General features: G+C 41.0%; 1 non-coding gene across 1 annotated transcript; it reads right to left on the bottom strand.

Annotated features, from left to right (window-relative positions):
• Positions 1-3554: 3554 nt before the first annotated feature.
• TRNAY-AUA (transfer RNA tyrosine (anticodon AUA)) lies at positions 3555-3626 on the bottom strand. Its single transcript has one exon. It is a non-coding gene; the product is annotated as a tRNA-Tyr (tRNA).
• Between the last annotated feature and the right edge of the window lie 16316 nt (positions 3627-19942).

Here is a 19942-nt window from a genome sequence, read left to right as displayed (position 1 = left end):
TCTCATTTCCTCCTGAATATGTTCTGTTATTAAAAAGTTTTAAAGACAATTTCAATCGGTTGAGACTTAGGCTTCCCTGGGGGCCTCTTCTCTCTTGTGTAACTTCCTCTGTTAGGGGCACCTTGAATATTCAACGTCATCTAAAGTGTTTGGTGTCACAGTATATATTTTGATGTGTTGCCTATAGACCTCAAAGACCTTTACAAGAAACTCAGTGGTCCTCCTTTGGTTTTCATTTTCCTTTTGTGTTGTCTAGGGCTTTGTTTGGGTCACCACTTTTTGTAGGCTTGGAAGAATGCAGTCTTGTAAATGGTAGTACCCATTAGGGCAGGCGATAGCAATGCATCAGACAATAATAGACTGGCAAATGTTAGACTGAGTTTTCATGAGTGCACACAGGAACATTGGCTGGAAAATTGGAGGAAAGTCTTTGTTCTCACATTTTTCTGAAGAGGGAAGGTTTGCCCTATTCCCGTCATATAGAAGAAACCATGTGATACTTATTCTATAAGTGGACCTGAAAGATGTAATTTTGATTTTAAGTACTTTATTTGAGAGATGTGAGAAAGCTGGTATAATAGGGAAGGAAAAGGTAGAGAGGCAGGCATCTAGTATTGGTGCACTCTGCCCATCACTACTGGAAACTAACCTGAGAAAAGGGAGAAATGGTTTAAAAGACACCTGCTGCTGCTGCTGCTAAGTTGCTTCAGTCGTGTCCAACTCTATGCGACCCCATAAATGGCAGCCCACCAGGCTCCGCCGTCCCTGGGATTCTCCAGGCAAGAACACTGGAGTGGGGTGCCATTTCCTTCTCCAGTGCATGAAAGTGAAAAGTGAAAGTGAGGTCACTCAGTCATGTCCGACTCTTTGCGACCCCATGGACTGCAGCCTACCAGGCTCCTCGGTCCATGGGATTTTCCAGGCAAGAGTACTGGAGTGGGGTGCCATCGCCTTAGGAATTCTCATACCTGAGGTGTAAAAGGAGCTGGGGTATTATACACCAACCTCTCAGCTACTGAGGGGGCTCATGTTGACAGGCTTCTAGCAGATGAGTGGGCGCAGTGGTGATGGCCAAGGATACATCCCTCTCAGGACAAAGCCCAGACAGTGACTCAATATGGTGATGGCGCACCATGGTGCCATTGTCGCCCTAGGCAGAACTCAGACAGCAGGCTGTGGAGCTTTCTATTAGACCACTATGCTAACCTAATATTCTCTGCTAGCCTGACAGCATTCTATTCCCAATCCATCTTCCTTCTCTCTTACATCACAGGTGTTGGCCCCTAATAAACTTCATGCAACTGTAACTTTCTGCTGCCGGAAGAGCCCAGTTTGTACTAACTTCTTACCTGAGCAGAGCTGATCAGTGTGTTCTGTTGCTACCTAAGGATTTCTATTCATATCCAACCTTTATGGCTGCTTGGATCATCAGGTTTGCAGTTCTTGATGGGCTGCTAATGTTGCATAATTAGATGGTGTATCAGAGTCTGTAGAGGCCCAGCAGCAACTCTGAAGTGGCTTTTCAAACAGAGCACATCTATTATCAGGAAGATGACATGTGTCTTGGGGCTTGGCAGAGGCTCCATTAGCATCCTCTCTCCAGCACACACCTCAGAATCCAGTGGATCTGAGGGCATAAGGGTCAGAGGAGGGTGGCCCACAACCTAGAAGAGCTGCAGGACTTCTTTAGTGATGTGCCCAGCTCTTAGCAGATCAGGTAACTCGCAGCTATCAGTTTCCACTACTTGGAATTGGTTTGGTTGTCTTCCAGCTCGTATTTTTGAATACCAGGTGCTGAAAAGTCAATATTTCATTGTAAATATACTTTTTGCTGGAGATACTTTATCATTCCTTCCTGGATTGTCCTCTCAAATAATTCTTTAGCTTCAGGAAACTTTCTTCTATTACTTTCATTCTCAGGCAGTCCTGAACGAGAGAGGTCAATGTTCATATTTTCTTATAACTCTCCTCTAGCCCCTGCATCTTTTGGTTTACTATTTCCCTGTTTAAGACATAAGTTTCCAGCTTCAGTCTCCCTACAGCGGCTCCACTCAGTCTCTGGGATCTGCTTTTTAATAGGTCAAAATCATCTATCCTCAGATATTCTTGTACCAGAAATTGTATCCCTCCTTTCAAAGGCCATTAAAGCTTACCTATACTCTTCCCGCTCTTGGGGTCACTAGTATACAGTGAGGTGTTTGGATAATGTGTGAGGTGTGCCTACAGAATGTCACTTCTGTTCCTCAGTCCTTCTTCCTGTCCTTGGTTTTGGCAAGCTGCTGAATTATCCTGTGTAGAATTGTTTTCCTCCCCTCATCCCATTGTGCTAAACAGTGTTCTTGTGAACACTTGCTCCCCAGTTATTACTAGGAAATGTTCTGCCAATAGTTGCGACCTTTTTCACAGTTAATCTTAGACTAGACAGTAGCTTAAGTGTCTAAATACAGGTTTCTGGCTATCACACTGCCAGAATGAGACCTTATATCACTTATATGATCCTTTCTGACCAATTTCCTTCTCCAGTCCTCTTAAAACTTAGTAACCTGGGGCTGATGCCATTGCTATAAGAATATTTACCAGTCTCAGCTTGAATGTGGGATCATAAATTTATGTAACAAATTGTAGAATTCTATCCAGAGTCAATAAGAGTCCCAGGATTTTGCAGAGAAGGTAATCAGCTCTCATAACACAGTGATGCACAGATCCAGTCTGACTAGGTTGCAGGCCCACCTTTAGGATCTTCTCCTAAGCGCGCTTTGTCTCCTAGGCATCCAGGCAGCTCTGGGCAGTAGTCTGTGGTACTTGAGTAGCTTCTGGAAAGATGAGGCCCTGGATATGGGAAATACTCCACATGATTGGCTTTAAAAGTTGACCTTCTGCTGGATAACAATCCAGGTGCATGTAAATTAGCAACTTCGGCTGCCAGTGGTGTTTCAGCTTGAAGAATCAAAGACAGATCCTATTGCTACTTCTGAATCACAGGAAATCAGCTAGAACGAAGAGTGAGGCAGATTCCAGTCAGAATCTGCTGCCGAGTTCCCTGCTACTGTGAGGCAACTGTATGTAGGGTACAGGCAGTGTCAGTATGTGCTAAGTCACTTTAGTCATCTCTTTGCAACCCTATAGACTGTGACCTGCCACGCTCCTCTATCCATGGAATTCTCTAGGCAAGAATACCAGAGTGGGTTGCCATGCCCTCCTCAAGTCAGTCAGTGTCAGGAAGTGAAGCAAAATTCTCTATCCAGGAAAGCTATGTCTTACTGGACCTTGTGAAGGACTTAAGAGCAGATAATTTAATTGCCTGAACACCCTAAGGTCTGGCATTTGTGTTCTTTCATACTAGAAAGCCTGAACTTGGGTCATGAAAAGGTGTACCTTATATATGTACCAATAATGCAAGCAACATATATTGGCTCGGGGCACCTCCGTACCTTTACAGGTTGAAAAATGAAAGTGAAATCACTTAGTCATGTCTGACTCTTTGCGACCCCATGGACAGTAGCCTACCAGGCAAGAATAGTAGAGTGGGTTGCCATTTCCTTCTCCAGGAGATCTTCCCAACCCAGGGATTGAACCTGGGTCTTCTGCATTATAGGCAGATGCTTTACCGTCTGAGCCACTAGGGAAGTCTTTAGAGGGTGAGGGTGGTAACGTTTTATCTAACCCCTATAGATGACTGTAGTAATAGAATATCAGCCTAGAGACTGCTGTCCAAAGTTTCCTATGGGCCAAGTTTGAACTTAAGGCTTTGGCTAAAGACCTGTGGATCCATATTCCATTCTGCTTCCTGTTCCCTGTTTATACCTGTATCTTTGGTATTATAGATTACCTTTTTATAAGTTTTTCTCTAAGTTGAATTTCAGCTTCCATTGTTCTATAGATGCCATTGATTCTGTTTTTCTATTCTAATGTCTTATAAGGAAATATTAATGATACAGCTAAAGCTTAAAACATTTTCTGTTCAGTTCAGTTGCTCAGTCATGTCTGACTCTTTGTGACCCTACAGATGGCGGTAAGGTTTCCCTGTTTGTCACCAACTCCCAGAGCTACTCAAACTCACATCTATTGAGTCAGTGATGCCATCCAACCATCTCATCCTCTGTTGTCTCCTTCTCCTGCTTTCAATCTTTCTCAGCATCAGGCTCTTTTCAAATGAGTCAGTTATTTGCATCAGGTTGCCAAAGTACTGGAACTTCAGCTTCAGCATCAGTCTTTGCAATAAATATTCAGGACTGATTTCCTTCAGGATGGACTGGTTGGACCTCCTTACAGTCCAAGGGACTCGCAAGAGTCTTCCCCAACACCGCAGTTCAAAAGCATCCAATCTCAACTTTATAGTCCAACTCTCACATCCATACATGACTACTAGAAAAACCATAGATTGACTAGACAGACCCTTATTGGCAAAGTAATGTCTTTGCTTTTTAATATGCTGTCTAGGTTAGTCATAACTTTTCTTCCAAGGAGCAAGCATCTTTTAATTTCATGGCTGCAGTCGCCATTTTCAGTGATTTTTGGAACCCCCCAAAATAGTATCTCACTGCTTCCATTGTATCCACATCTATTTCCCATGAAGTGATGGGACCAGACGCCATGATCTTCGTTTTCTGAATGTTGAGCTTTAAGCCAACTTTTTGCTCTCCTCTTTCACTTTCATCAAGAGGCTTTTTAGTTTCTCTTCACTTTCTGCCATAAGGGTTGGTGTCATCTGCATATCTGAGGTGATTGATATTTCTCCCGGCAATCTTGATTCCAGCTGTGCTTCTTCCAGCCCAGCATTTCTCATGATGGACTCTGCATAGAAGTTAAATAAGCAGGGTGACAATATACAGCCTTGTACTCCTTTTCCTCTTTGGAACCAGTCTGTTGTTCCATGTCCAGTTCTAACTGTTGCTTCCTGACCTGCATACAGATTTCTCAAGAGGCAGGTCAGGTGATCTGGTATTCCCATTTCTTTCAGAATTTTCCAGTTTATTGTGATCCACACAGACATCTATATTCTCATTCAAAACTCTGGGGAGAGTCCCAAATATTTTTCCCCCTCTTTGGAGTCCAGTGACAATGTGGCAAAGCTACCTCTAGAAGTCCCTAATCACTGGGTCTTGTATAGGTGCTAAGTGAGGTTGTACTAGAATGTTTACCCTGAGAGTGCTTAGACAGAATAACATGCCCAAGCTTCAGCTATTCTAATGGAATTCCTCTCAGCTATTCTGAGTTGTCATAATAGTTGTGAATATTAGCATGTAATTCCATGCACCATCTCTCTGCCAGGAGAGCCTTGGGCAGTCCCATAATCTTCCGTCTCAGAGGGCCTCTGCTATATGAACTGTCCATTTCCCAATCCTCAATTTTCCCCTTATTGATGCTCACTAATGTGGAGCTTATGCACATCTCCTTGTTGGTTGTTCCTAAAATCTTTGCTTCCTAGCTTCTATCCCCTCCAGTCCATGAGTTCTAGGGTTCTCCCAACTTGTGGTGGCACCTACTAGGAGACTCTGGCCTTCTCTTCTCTAAAAATATTAAACACTATTTTATCTTCCCTGTACACCTAAATACAGTTTATACCTCAAACTAGCCTTTGTTTCTGAGACCTTTTATTGACTCGTTTTAGATATTTCCAGCTTCTAATGTCTGGATTAGGATAACAGCATTCTATGTTCACAACACTATTTGAATCTAAATCCAAAAAGGCCAGCTACTCTAACATCTTAATGTAGAATAAGCCTCTTTCTTACTGCAAATCCTCTACTCATTTGCTTTACCAGTCAAGACCAAATGTGTGGCTCATCTCCTCCATCCAGAAACATAGCTACCTTGAGATTGGGACCTGGAAGAAAAAGCCATTAGAGGCTTCCAAGGGTCACTGACCTTTGATTGGCCAGGTGAGTTCAGACAAACCTGCAGATAAACTTCCCAAGCCACACTACTAATCACACTATTTCTCAATTACTTATTAAAATATAAAACAGAAAAAGCATACAAATAACAAATGTAGACCTCAGTATCTCCATGGAGGCTTTGAACCTTCTGTTCTGAGGTGAACTGGCCTCTTTTCACTTTGGAAATCTCATGTGTCCTCCATCCAACTAGTTTCTGAAGAGTTTGTTGGCTATTGAATGAAAGTATGGATAAACTGGGACTTTGAACAAATAAGTAGCAATTTCCCTACACTTGATTTAATTGATGAGGGGGGAAAAAAACATAAGCTAATCCCTCCCTAGTAGAAGGAATATCTCCTACGATGCCTTCCTGTAACTCCTGGATGCTTAAGAGATTTGCTGTATGATTCTTTTTGCCTTTGACTGGAAAACTTCCCAGAGTAAAATATCATCAGACTAGCTTTGGTTCCAGGTGAATGTCAGAAGTGACGTCCTTTAATATTTTTGTTTGTTTGTTTTGCAACAACTGGAATCTGAGCTATGTAACCAGCATTGCAAGACTAAGCTTTATACCTCTGAAGAAAAAGAATTCCTGTGAATACAATTATATCTTCATGTTCTGTAGGCGTTCTTGGCAAGAGGCTTGCATTCCAGGATCCCTGCAATGGGAATTGGGGAATAGACCAGCTCATCCTGTCAATTGGCTCTTTCTCTCTACCACCATTACAACCCCTGCTTAGGTGGTATGATGATAGCCATTCTGAGACCTGACCATTACACCTGGGGTGTCCCCTACCTTCTGCTCTTGAGGACTTCCACCTTACCTGTTTACCAGGCAAGGTGGAAGTCCTTGAACTGTTAACTTGTCTCCTGTCTTTTAACTCTTTAAACTGCATCTGCTTCATGACCATGGAAACTATTCTACTGTGAATCTTCATGATGATGCATAAAGAATTTGAAGTAATTCAGTGAAGCCATATTTAAACTTAACACCAAGGCAACTCACCCTACCCCTCTGAGCATCTTCCTTTCTCACCCTCCCAATCAGCACATGCTGTCAGAACCCAGTCAGCCTCTGGAATTTTTTAAATGCTGCCAATTTAAGATGTCCCAGGATTAGGCTATTTCTGTCCACTATCTTCAGAGAGCCATCTTGCTGGTGAAACCCTCTCTCTGCAAAACTCTTTTGCATCCCCTGCACTATAGGCCACCAGGCTCCTCTGTCCACGAGATTTTTCATCCAAGAATACCGGAGTGGGTTACCATTTCCTGTAGGTTCCATGAAAAGGCTAGAAGAATCCTTATTCCAGAATCATAACCTGCCATAATTTTATTTAACCACTACTAATCAACTCCTAAAACTGGCTATGGATATCTGGCTTCTTACTGTAGGAATTTATAATCCCCTTTCAAAGGGAACAGGGTTAATATTGCATCCTTACCTCTCAGAAATATTACTGAAGAGATAAAACTTTTCAATGTGTAGTTCAGTTGACTGATTGTGATCATCTGGACATGGTGGCTGACAGAAAAACTGAGATCAAGTCACATGGCATCAACCTAGGCCCCCTTTTGGTTGGGTACCATCATAATCCCACAGTAAGGAAATCTCAGAAATCTTGAGATATTCCTGATTAAAGTTTTCAACAGAAGAGTTTCCTTTAGCATCATTTAAGGTTCTGGTCAATGAGGTGAAGAAAGTGAATAAAGAAAAAGAAGCTAGAATGTAAGAATGGTACCAGAATTTATAATTGAACAACAACAACAACAAAAAGAACTCAATTATTGGTAGAATGATAGCACTGTTTCATTAGCCTGTGGAAAAGAACAATCATCATTGTTCAGTTGCTAAGCCATGTCTGACTCTGACTATGGACTGTAGCACATCAGGCTACCTTGTCCTTCACTATTTCCTAGAGTTTGATCAAGCTATCAAAGCTAGACTTGAGTCTCTGATACCATCCAACAATCTGATCCTCTGTCACACCTTTCTCCTCTTGCCCTCAATCTTTCTTGCCAACAGTTTTTATCTTGGAGTGGTAACTGTGATTATCTGGTCTATCCAATTCCCTGCTTTCCAGTGTTTGATCTTATTAAAAATTGATGGGCATCCAGATTCCTCAGCCTCCTACAACTTTGGCACAGTACTTCAAGAACTTGATCAACTATTTACACTTCTGAAATCAACTGTATCATCACAGTCATTTCTAATTCTTGGCTTAAGTCTGAGGAAACTCACTCAGGCAGAATGTTGGAAAGTACTTCCACAAGTCATCTAAGAGGTGGTGGTTTTATTGTTGCTGTTGTTCAGTCACTAACTCATGTCTGACTCTTTGTGATCCCATGGACTGTAGCACATCAGGCTGCTCTGTCTTCTGTTATCTTCCAGAGTTTGCTGAAACTCATGTCCATTCAGTCAATGATGCTACCTAACCATCTCATCCTCTGCTGCTCCCTTCTCCTATTGCCTTCAATCTTTCCCAGCATCAGAGTCTTTTCCAATGAGTCATCTCTTCACATCAGGTGGCCAAAGTATTGGAGGTTCAGCATCAGTCCTTCCAATGAATATTCAAGGTTGATTTCTTTTAGGATTTCTTTTGATCTCTTTGCTGTACAAAGGGCTATCATCATGGAGAAGACCAAATAAAAGATTCTCAAACTTATCCTTTAATAGCAAAGATGGGGGGAAAAATGCATCCTGGAAGGAATAAGTTATATCTACTATTCAGGTCCTGTTGTATCAGATGAGGTTTCAACCATTGGGTTCCCAGTATATTTCACACATCATTGTAAGTCCTATGAGTTTTTGTAAGATACTCAGTAAAAGCAAGAGAAATATTTAAGCCATCAAGCCTAATGTGATGTATATTGAATACAATTAAAGTTTCTCATCAGTTAGAGTGTTCACACTATAAATGGAGACAGATAAAGGGAGTCAGGCTGCCATTGAGCAATAATTTAAGTTTTTAAAAGGACTGTGAGGATTGAATTCACTGAAGGGACTCTGACCCAAAAGTAAGAGGGAGTCATAAGCAGGTTATTAGGTGGAGGCAGGCATGAGCCAAGTATGCTGGCATCTTTGTGATCAGGAAGCAGAATAACTCCTGGACATTTCCAGAAGATGAGAGGTTAGAGTTGTTACCATCAGTTTTTGTTCCTTATTGAGAAATATTGCCATGGGTGTTCAATTTTCTATGCAAAATATAAACAGCTGATACTTTATGAATTTGTAATTAGTTGCTTTCTGACTCTCAAGTTTTCTAGCTATCTATCTGCTTTACTAGGCAAAATGATTGTGTGTGTTATCCATCCATTTGAAAACTTCAGCTACCTTGAAGCTGGTACCCAGAGGGAACTAGGTAATAAATGAGTCCACTGCCATTTATTCCTTGGCTAGATAATGATTCATATTCTGACTTGTAAGGCTGCTTAGCAAATGCTATTCTACTTCAACTTTTTATTAAGCAGGCAGGAAAACATGAAATCCATTTTTGAATTAAGTAGTTTTTCTCTTCTCTGTGGTGATACTTTGTAACATTCTGATTTTTTAAGGTGGAACCTGACCTCTTTCTTCTTTACTTTTTTTTCCTATTAAACATTTGAAAGAACATATTTCTATAGTTGTAGAAGTATGGTAGGGATTGTAAAAACCAGATAATTAAGTCCATTCTTTATTTCCGTAATAGAAAGTGTCTGAGAGCCACATTTCAGTTTCATCTCATAAAATATGTTGATTTTTAGATGATTAGCTGCACTTCCATCTGTGCACTAAAAGGAACATATTGGCTTCAAAGACCCTGACTCTGACATCAGGCTGTATGTCTTGAATTCAGACCCCGCTGTTGGTCTTGCTGTCATTACAATTGTAGGAGAGGGGAGTTTACAGAGCTTGAGATAAAGGCCTGATTACAAGACTTGTGCCTCCAAATAAGGCTCTAGACTATGAAGGAATATAGTAGATTAGAAAACAGAAGCAGGAATGCTGGAATGTAGGGATATAAAACTCACCAGATGACTGTCCTAAGGAAGGCCCAATGACCACACATGTACTAAAGCAACAGAAATTACTGTTAATGAGCTAGAGTCATTGAGAAACATAGTAGTTTCTGTTCTCTGTAGGTTCGGGCTGAGAGTAAAAAATTACAAATTGAGGCTCATCAAAGCCAGTGAGGATAATACCATCAAGAATAATAGAAACTAGGTGGCTATGCTTAACCATCAGAATGAAGCATGGACAACTTTAATAAAGACAAGATCAAAAGTACTGACCAGGGAGAGTTAAGAAAATGGTTGCTAGAACATGGCATCTCTAAGAGCAAGTCAGATGGATGCATGGGCTACCAAAGACATGGCTCAACATATACAACCAGAAGAAATAAAACATGAATGACGCTTGGAGCAGTCATAATTGTCATGATCTCTTGCCAAGTTTCCAAGTGAGACTCATTTCAGACCTAGAAATCAGGGCTAAGGAAAACGTGACATCTGGGTGAAAGGCCCTGTAACACCAAATGTACCTGGTTGATTTTCCACTTCTTCCCCAAAGGACCTAATCTTACATAGCTGGGACACCAACACTGACATTTTTTTTCCCAAACATTTTGCAGCTGAGACACAGGTCCCAACACAACATTGATATCTAGAGATCCACAACGTGATCATGGCATTTGCCAGAGTCCAGCTCCAGCAGCCAGGGATTCAACCTGAAGGGGTGAACGGTGATGGCGAGAAACGAGACAGTCTCTGTTTTCTTGGACTGCCTGTTTGTTTGAAGCTTATGATTCTCTTTTATACTTTTACAAAAGCACTAGGTCAGAGGTTTGATATTTTCAGTTCCCACTGACCCAGATTTGTTGTCTCCATAAATCATTGTTGCCCCTCAAAAGGAGTTCCTGCCTTAGCAATTCTCTTATCTACTTTTTCTCATGTGCCCTTGTAAATACTCTGTAACTCATGCTAATGTCTGGGCTGCATACCACATTCCTCAGTTTATTTTCTATCTTTCTAAGTCCTGTTTGCCCCTAGTATCCTAAGCTCACTATTTCTAAGAAAGGGCTTCTAGCTATTAATATCTCTAAAGTCCCTAATCTCTATAAGCTATAGTAGAATATGCTAACATTACAACATTCCTTAAATATTTAGCTTCTAACTATTTTAACTATTCCTAAGCCATAAATTCAGCAAACTCCTTTGCCGTAAACACTTTCCTCACAAATAGGCTTTAGATAGCAATCCCTCCTGTGGCCTCTAGTTACGGCCTGCGTTTTCACCCTGGAACACTCTTTTGTAAAAGTCCTTGAACAAATGTCAGTGATTAACTTTATGAATTATTCTCTGAGCACAGCTGCAGAAGGCTTTGTGCCTTCTCATGCTCCTCTCAAGAACAATAAGAACCTTAATATTCTTTTCAGTCAACTCAGCCAAGGAAAGGAAAAAATAAGTCAGAATCACAAAGCCTAACTTCTTCATCCTGGGTCCATGCCTGTGGGACAAAGAGGGGAGGGTTGGGGCCATGCTTCCATTTTGTCAGTAATGCCTAATGTGGCTCCTGACAGGTATTCCTGTAAAAGAATATATAAACTGAAAGATGGTGGATCACATCATTAATGAAAGGAGATGTTGGACTAGATCATCAATAGAGTCCTAGCCCAGCCACACTGTCCACAGAGCACCCCAACTGTCATTTCCCTGGTACCTGACTGTATAATCAGTATGAAAATACTTGGTATCCAATACACTTCTAATAGTGGTTGTTTTAGCTTGTGGAGTAAGAACTGTCATAATGGAGGAGACCAAAATGGTCAGCTTTTGGCCAAAACAGAAAATCAAATGTCACATCCTGGTAGGAAATGGCAAAGACGTGGTTAAACCTAATTTTTCAGGTTATGTTGTAGAAGATGAATATTCAATCAATGGGTGCCCATGTGTCATATCAATAAGTCCTGGTGACACTGGGACTCAGAAGTCCCTGCCATTAAGTTCAATATATACTGAACAGTAGAGAGTACAAATGGTGCAGGATAAAGGCATCAGGCATGGTCAAGTTTGAATTCACTGAAGTGGTTGGACCCAAAACTTGGAGGAGGGGAAGAGCAAACACTTGGCTTTGTGGAGGAAGTAGACATGCACCAGATCTGCTAGCATCTTCCTAAAATGGAAGCAGAACCAGGGATTCCCAGAGGATAGGAAGAAGAGGGAGTGATCCATCAGTCCTGTTTCCTATCATTGATGCTTCTCCCATGGGTGGTAAAATTTCAATATAGCATGAAGATAAATTTTCAGAAATTTGGAATTGGTCACTTCCTGACCAAAACTTTCTAATGTTTATTTTGTCTATTAAATCAAATATGTTTTGTCATCTTTACATTTGAGAAATCCAGCTCCCTTGACCACCCTGAGGCTTGTGCCAAGATGGAACAAGCTATTTGTAGCTTCCATTGTCCATTGTTCCTCAAAGTCTTCTAGGTTGTGACTTCTGATGTTACCAAACACTTTTACTTTTTTCAATATATATAAGAACAGAGAAAAACATGCAAACATACAATTACTTATACTATGTTCCTCTGTGGTGATCCTCTAGAGGGCTTCCAATCTGTTGAGGAAGATCCTGACTGACTCCCCCTTTGTTCATGTACTTGCCCCTTCAACAGTTCCAGGCTCTGAGTGTTCCTTTACCTCTCCTGATGGACAAGTGCTCAGACCCCAAAATTATTGGCTTCATTTATATCTGCATTATAGAGATCCCCATGCTCTGGCAAAAAGTACCAGGTTAGCCTCCTTATTCTATTTCGATGGCATTAGCCTCCTTGATCTCCCTTGGTGAAATCTGAGCCTGTATCAAGGATTAATGGTTTGTTGGTAGTTCTAAATATAAAACCAATCAACCCATCCTGGAGATTAGCACATGATGAATGTGATTTCATTTGTAAATTAAGGAATTCTTAGGGGTTGAAATACTTTCAAATTTGAACTTATATCACTACTCATACTTAAATTATTTAATTTATTGGTGTGATAGAAGACTGGGTTCTGTTTTTCTCCACATGATCTGGAGAAAATCTGCCAGTTATGCTAAACCCATTTTGAAACATCTTTCTAACAGAAACAGAATAACAGGGCAGCTAAACTTCACACCTCCCCTCATAGCGCTTCTTTTGAGTCAATTTGGTGAGAAGTGCCACATTTACTCTGGGTCTGTGAGGCCTGGGACTAATCCTGGAGCTGCCTCATTTTCTGGAATAGTGTGATGTGGATGATGCTAAAGCTTGGTCTCATCTTGGACAAGCCATGTTCAAGGATGTTGGAGATGATGGGCAGCATCCAGGCTCTCCTTTTGAGCATGAGGCTGCATGTCACAGGTTACAAAGAAGGAAGAGTCTAAGGAGATATTGAACTGTCCCCAGACATTACCAAAGAGTTCCTCATCCAGGTTCTGATAACTATATTCATGTATCCAGGAAGTCCTACAAAATTCATCTGATGGATTTTGGTCATAAAACATAGAACTAATATACTGACTGAGTTCTCTCTAGAAATGGTGTGTTGTTGTTTTTTTTTTTTTTAACGTAGCAATTCCAGGTTTTTCACATAAAATCTGAGAACTGTATAAAGTTTTCAGTATACAGATGTGTGAAGCAACCACTAAAGAAACTGTTAACTGAATCTATTAATAGTCATCTATAACATTCTATATATAATATTAATAGTCATTAATTAATAGTCATCTAGGTGACTACTGAGACAATTTACTGCTGGGTAAACTTGTCATGTGTTCAGTCACATCTAGGTAGGGCAAGAGATTATGTGACCTCAGAGCCATCTTTGCAGAGCCATCTTTGCAGTAAAGGGAAATATGGACCCCTAAAATCTGTTTGGGTATTGTATAGGAGTATCTGAAAGGGACCTTGAAGAATCTGGCCGTTGGAAGTCATCTTTTCTCTCTTGATTACCACTGCCAACCTAAAGAGTCCTACCCTGGGATTACCAATTCTGACACCAAAAGGATAAGCACCTGCCTATTAACCTACCACCTCTGCTCTACTGGTGATACAGTCAGGGTCTTCTGAGACCTTCTCTAAAGATGAGAGAGCCATCAGAAAGGGATAAAGACCTGACCCTGTGGAGGGACAAAGAAGAAAGGACTAAGAAGAGACTCTGACTATGTGTCACCTTTCAGAAAGTTTTCACTAGGCAATAGGAGGTCTTAGAGTTAGATAGAACAGAGTTCTGTGTTGGGCAGGAGTAAGGTTTAGACTGCAAACAACCGAGGGAGGACAAGACCTCGGCCTGAATGTTGCAGTAGATCCTGGAGGTGTGGCTGCTGGTAGCTGTCAGTCATCTACACATGTCCAAGCATGCCACAATTTGGAATAAAGGTACAACCTTTAATCAACTATTTATTAGATTTTTAAGGTAAGAGAAGAGCAAGCATACCTCATCTCAGGGGGCATTGGTAGCTGATGTATTAGTATGTTGGGAAGAGTCCAATATTTTTCTAAGCATCAGAAAAGCATGCTGGGCTGAATCATCAGTACCTGCTTCAGGGAGGCATGGGGCTTCAGTTTTGTATAAAACAGTATTTGCTTCTCTTGTTCTGAAGACTTCTAAAACTTTTTAAAACTTACACCCCACAAGTTGAAAAAGATTAGAACTTAAAGCAATTTCAACTCTGTCCAAACAATGCTATAAGATGTTCTCCTAGATTTACATTGACACTTTTCTTGCTGTATCTAAGAGCTACCTTTACAAATCCCATGTTGTAGAAATGCTAAAGATGTAAGTAACATACCACAGCAGTAAAACAAGCAGAAAACGTTCATATCCTCCTTCACTGGGGGGCCACTGAGAACCAAATGTGATTCTTAATACACTGTAGTATATTCATATACATTATTGTGATATTCAAAAAAACCAAAGCTTAGTTTATGGTATCTTTTTAAGGGTAAGTGGTCTACTCGATACATTGTTTGCCCTTAGAAAGTGAAAGTGAAGTCGCTTAGTCCTGACTCTCTGTGACCCCAATGATTGTAACCCACAGAATTTTCCAGGCAAGAGTACTGGAGTGGGTTGCCATTTCCTTCTCCAGGGGATCTTTCTGACCCAGGGATCAAACCCGGGTCTCCCACATTGCAGGCAGAGGCTTTACCTCTGAGCCACCAGGGGAGCCCTGTTGTTGGCCCTTAATGAATTTAATCATACACGTGACTGCATAGCCCTCATAATACATACGAAGTCAGGTGGTTCTTCATTTTTAAAGTTGGGAAATTATAGTATTTTTCAAGATAATTTTCACATTAATAAGGCTGCTTATGAGCAGCCAGTTCAGTTTGATAGCAATTTTGAAGAGATCACCAATGGCACAAATTTTCCACCTTTTATATTTACAAAGAATACTTAGATTTGGCAGAATAGTACGATTTTAAATTTCATATGGTACTAGAGAAGGCTTGAACTTTCTCTAAAATCAAGGCCTATTTGTATTATGAGCTCTAAATTATAAATCTTTATGGTAAATTGTCACATTGTTTAACTTCTGAGAATTCCAAAAGGCCAAAGAGCAACAGAATGAATGGGCCAGAACTGTGTTCACCAAGTCATATAATCAATTCACATTTGTATCAACATGTTTTCCATGCTCATCACTATCCAGGGAATGAGAAAATACAGCAAATGGCATCATGCCTGCTTTAGAACTTGAAGTTTTTTTGTAGGAATATATAGATGTTCAGGTGCAAGTAAAAGAATGGAAAATGTGTTAGGCATCTGTAGAAGGATTATCACAAATGGAACCTCAAGAGAAAATGAGTTTGTTCCATTTTGCAATCTGTCATAGGGACTAGAATTATTAGTACTTCTAAAAAGGAACATTGTTGTCTGAAATATCATGTACTATATGCTTTAAAAAGTTAGCTTGAGGTATGGTTATTAAAAACTTAAATTCTACATGATATATGTCACAGAATTCTACGTGATATCTACAGAGGTTGTGTGTGTACACACACATACCCTAGAAACTGAGAAAATACCATTCAACAGCTGGTCTAAAGAAGAGACACCAAGGTCATCCTACTTGATGGTGACCTAGCCTCATGATATGAAGTCTGAAGATGCTCTCTAGTTCTGAGACACAGAGAGATCACGGATGGTCTTAGGGAAAAGAAAGACCTGGATTGAGACAGGGGTTGGACCTGGATTCAAGTTCAATAATCCCTCATCTTGTCCTGTTTGTAGCAAAGTTGTGATCTGTATGGTGGGAGACATGTTCAGTTCAGTCACTCAGTTGTGTCCAACTCTTTGCAACCTCATGGACTGCCGCATGCCAGGCTTCCCTGTCCATCACCAACTCCCAGAGCTTACTCAAATTCATGTGCATCCAGTCGGTGATGAGACACATTAGCTCCATTCAAATCCATGCTTTCAGAGGCTGAAGTTTTGGCATCACGTGCACCAATTGGTAAGCCTTTAAAGGCTATAGATCTTCACTCTCTGGCTTATCTTGAGTGGGCCCCATACCTGAAAGCTTGTTTTCAAGGCCAGGTCTGGACCACTGATAGCAAGGCTTTTCATGATCTGGGGACAGATCTAGGCTGATTTTGTTCTTATAGCCAGAATATCCATGTGGAAGAAGGTAAGTCTGTTTTACTAAACAAAATAGACCATTACCATGTTTGTTTGTAGCTCCCATCCTACAAGAAAAATGATCATATTTATTAACCTAATTTTTAATGCCTTAATTTGGACCCTTCCAGGAACAGAGCCTGAGATAAGAATTTAATGCTGACAGTGCAAAGTGAGGAAGGAATGGGTAGCATGGAGGGAAGGAATGCAATCTTAAGGACCCACTGAACTCCTGACAAAATACACCTTTACTTTTCTTTCCCTTTACCTAAGTTTCTATTTTTCTAAGTTTTCCTTGAGTCTCCTTGGAGCATTTTCTGAGGCACTTCATATCTTACATATCTTCTATAAAAACAATCCAGATTATATGGTCTAGATAATAGGGTCATCCTTTAACTGGTAAACCTCTGGCTGTGTATTGGCCATTTCTGTTATGCATGAAGTAGAGAAAAGAGTAGGTAGAGGAAACTTGAATATGTTATAAGTCTGATACCTGAAATTGCACAGGAGACTTTGACTGGGGCTCCCCATTGGCTGAACAAAAGGTTTGGAATAAAGTATAATCACTTACTTGATTTTTAAGGCAAGAGAAGGGGAAGCATACTTCATCTCATGGGCCATTGGTAGTTGACTTATTAGTATGTTGGGATGCATCTGATATTTTTCTAGGCATCAGAAAACATGCTGGGCTGAATCATCAGTACCTGCATCAGGGAGGCATGTGGCTTCAGTGTTGCATAAAATAGATATTTACTTCTCCTGTTCTGCATACTGCAGTCTCTGACTACCCCAGATCAAATCCTGAATCACAGGAGTGGCCAGGCTGTTGTGTTCTCAATGGCTAGGAGAATGTGAGAGAAGTACTGAGCGGGAATCTCAGTTCAGGGCACCTTTGAGAAATTCTCACCCAGGCCAGTGTGGATTCAGTTCAGTTCAGTCACTCAGTTGTGTCCGACTCTTTGCAACCCCATGAATCGCAGCACACCAGGCCTCCCTGTCCATCACCATCTCCCGGATTTCACTCAGACTCACGTCCATTGAGTCCGTGATGCCATCCAGCCCAGTGCTGATTAGCAGGGCAAAAATTACCCATAGATGATTCTCAGTGAATTTGAAAAGGCATCTGCAGAAAGTTGGAGAACGGAACAGTTTGTAGCCTTCTGGAATGTCATTGGAACTGAAATTACTAGCAGTTCTCAATGATTTTTGAGCTCTGCGCAATGTCTTGCACTTTAAGCTTAAATGTTGAGCATATTCTAAGTTATCTAAAACTAACATTGTATATTGTATTATATATCCTGCTATGTATCTCAATCCTAGATGTTAAGAAAATATTAAATACCAATAAATGCTGGTCTTAAAGAAGGAACAAAAAGCACCCTATAGTGGGGTGGCCTTGTCCATTCACTTTGAAGCTGGAAGCTACCCAACAACCTGAGAATTTGAAGTATCAAGAGTGGCCTTAAGGGAAAAGACCTGGATTGAATTTGGGGTTTGTCCTGGACTCGTGTTTAATAGTCCTTTTTCTGGTCCTTCTACTGGCAAAGTTGAAATCTGAATTGGAGAGATAACAAGCTTGATTCAAATCTAGTCTGTGGCAGGCTGAGATTTTGGGGGGGCTGCAGTACATCCTAGATGGGTTAGAATTGTTGTCCCTGGGTTTAATCACTAAACCTTAAAGGGAGAAGACTAGTATCATGATAGGGAGGCAAGACAATAAAGGGGCCATCAGGACTTTGGTTAATGATTAGGAGTCTAGATAGGATTCTATGCAAGATGTATGATACATAGGAACATTTAATGTACTCTCTTCTCACACATTCTCCCAATTTGCCAGAGTAAGAGTCAGCCACTGGTGGACAATGTTCCTACGATCTTTTGTCCACCTAAAGGAAAGCAATTAGGACATTACCAACAAGTTGGTAAGTGATCCAATTGCAAACTCTAGTCTTAGAGACTGCTTTCTTGGCTTACTCTTCCTAGTAGGGTCCGCGAATCTCCGTAAGGGAGAGCCTTAGTAGCCTAGCCCTGTTGTTACAGGGCAGCAGCCCTTAGTAGGCATGGCTTCTAGTGTAGAGATGGAACTCAGCAGCAGCTGGACCCTCATCAATTTCCTCTCTGAAGTAGTCTATTGGATTCAAGAGAATTATGTACAGAGGTTATGGTTCTCATACTGCTCTGTTGAAGTATCCACTAATTATTTTGTTTCAAAAAGATACTAGTCATCAAAGTCTTGGACTTGGAGAAAGAAGCTAGTTTATTCCCATAGATCATACAAGTTATGAGCCATTCATCCTTGAACACCTTGTCTATGGCTATATATCATCTGCTTTTAAGTATGACACCGTGATCACTCAAATTAGTTTGCCTACTTCTTATACTGTTCTGACTCTAATCACAGAGAGCCACTGTAAGAAATTAATAGTCTCTGAGAATATCTTTGGAACCATCAGGGTAATAGCGTTTTGGTGATATGCAGGAATGGCCCTTGATCTGCTTCTACTTGCCCTGTGAGGCTTAGATGGGATGAAGCAGAAGAACTGAGTGTAGCTAATGTCTGAATTGACCAGTGTTCCCAAGTCAGCCAGCCTGAGATTTTCCTAAAGCAGGTAGCAAGACCTCTCGCCCTCAAAGTTAAAAATCACCTGAGAAGGTATGTCAAAGTCAGCATCCATAAGATTAGAGGGAGTTTGTGGGTTCAGATCCTCCATGAAGCAAGCATCTGAAGGAGTCACTTTTGGAAAAAGCTATAAGGGTAAGAGGAAGATGAGAGCAGGAGCAGGTGAGGAAAGACTTTGAAAGGCAATGCAGACCTGACATCCGAAACAGGAGAATTGGGTAGGAGGAGGCGCACTGCACTGCGATGCTGACTGGGGCTCCTCACTGACTGGCCAAAACTTTCTCAAATTCTCCTGTAAGAATTCTTCACCAGAGGTGAATAGTAATGTTCCTATAAGCCTGCCCTGCTCAGTCCTTAGCTGGGAGTATCCCAAGAAGATTGTTGCCTGTATGGATCCTGCAGTCACGCAGGGCACCAGCTGGAGGGGGGTCCCCACCATTTAATTTCCTTGTACAAAATTCTCTTGAAACAAATCTAAGCATCATATCCATAGAGATTATTTCTGTCATAAAGAAATAGTGAGGTGCATGTTTGAGAGCCAGTTCCTCCTTGGTTCACAGGGTTCAAGGAAGTTTGAATAGCTAAAATCATTAAGGACCCATACACATGTCTCAATCTAATGTTTCAGGGCTCCATGTTTTTCCAGACAGAGCCCTGATATTAGCATAGACATGCTTTAGTTAAGCATGCAGTGTGTTTTGAACTTTTGTCTCTAAGCTAGCTTCTTGGCCTCTGCTTTTTCTGTAGGAGATAAGGGCCTTCTTTAAGACTACTAGAGATGCCTTCTGGGCCTCTCAACATTGGTATCTAGAGAGATGGATACAAA

This window comes from Ovis canadensis, chromosome 1, assembly GCF_042477335.2.
Source record: "Ovis canadensis isolate MfBH-ARS-UI-01 breed Bighorn chromosome 1, ARS-UI_OviCan_v2, whole genome shotgun sequence".
In the NCBI taxonomy this organism is placed as follows: domain Eukaryota; kingdom Metazoa; phylum Chordata; class Mammalia; order Artiodactyla; family Bovidae; genus Ovis; species Ovis canadensis.
The sequence above is the reverse complement of the archived record's forward strand: the minus strand, read 5'-3'. Positions and strand labels throughout refer to the sequence as shown.